This window comes from Myotis davidii, unplaced genomic scaffold, assembly GCF_000327345.1.
Source record: "Myotis davidii unplaced genomic scaffold, ASM32734v1 C63636393, whole genome shotgun sequence".
In the NCBI taxonomy this organism is placed as follows: Eukaryota; Metazoa; Chordata; class Mammalia; order Chiroptera; family Vespertilionidae; genus Myotis; species Myotis davidii.
This window is the reverse complement of record NW_006373923.1, coordinates 1-1,050: the sequence shown is the minus strand read 5'-3', so window position 1 is coordinate 1,050 and position 1,050 is coordinate 1. Positions and strand designations below refer to the sequence as shown.

Sequence of the window (1,050 nt, the reverse complement as noted above, 5' to 3'; positions counted from 1 at the left end):
GTGATCATAACGGCCTCCACAACCCGGGCAGCACATACATTCCAACATGTGCTCTCCAGGCAAAAGGGATTCTTACCGGGTCTCCCATCTGCCCCTTGACTCCCATGCCAGGATTGCCCTGAGAAAGAAAAAACTAAATTAATTGAGTTGCTTTTGAATATTAAAGAAATAATTATAAGTAAGACTTCCGGTCAAGCAATTTTTTGAAGTTCACTTATTAAATACATTGGGAAGTCTAGTGAGAGGAAAGACATCATCCCGACAGACATCAGTGGTCGTTAGTCTCACTGTACCTGGGTCCTATTTGTATATTTTCCTCGTGGCTGCCTACCTTCACACCCGGACTCCCAGGATGGCCCCGAGGTCCCTAAATCAATGGCAAAAACACACAAATCACAGATCAGTTGCAGAAACCAGAATGTGTCTTTGTTGGTTGTCCCAATTCCTCTTTAGGAAACCCTTAATTGAAAAACACCCATGGGCTTCCTATTACGGGGGGGAGGCTTGTTATACCCACCCCCCAGAGGGGCCCATGCTTCTCCATGGACTCACACAGGTAAGGAGTGGGCGTGTACTGATTCATCAGGTGATGTCCTCTCAAAGAGCCCACCTGTACCTGACCCAAGATGGGAACTTGGCTTTTAGAGGGGCAGAATGAGCAGGGCTGTACTTACCGGTAACCCCGGCTCTCCTGGGGATCCCATTGGGCCTGCTGGTCCTCTAGCACCCCTTGATCCCTAAACATGAGAAAAATCGGGGCATTTTTTACCAAAATCCATAATCATCATTCACAGCAAGAGCAGCATGTAATCCCAGGTGTATACAAACTTCCAAAGAAGTCACAGTCCCAACACATCTGCCTGCTAGAGCAGCTATCTTCCTAGCAGCTCTGCCTGGGATGTAGGGCACAGAGCTGCGTGGGCCAATCGCTTCGGCAGATGTGACAAATTCCTATGTTAGGCTCAAATTAAACACCAGAAACCAATCTACTTACTTACAGATAAATTTTGTAGTAGCATAGGTAGAGAACAAAGAAACTTGTTATAGCTA

The 1,050-nt window shown here is 46.6% G+C and overlaps 1 long non-coding RNA gene across 1 annotated transcript; it reads right to left on the bottom strand.

The window, feature by feature from the left end:
- Window positions 1-75: 75 nt before the first annotated feature.
- LOC102759556 lies at window positions 76-788 on the bottom strand. Its single transcript, XR_436393.2, has 3 exons — window positions 675-788; window positions 332-367; window positions 76-118 (listed from the first exon to the last, which is right to left on the bottom strand). It is a non-coding gene; the product is annotated as an uncharacterized LOC102759556 (long non-coding RNA).
- Window positions 789-1,050: the final 262 nt, after the last annotated feature.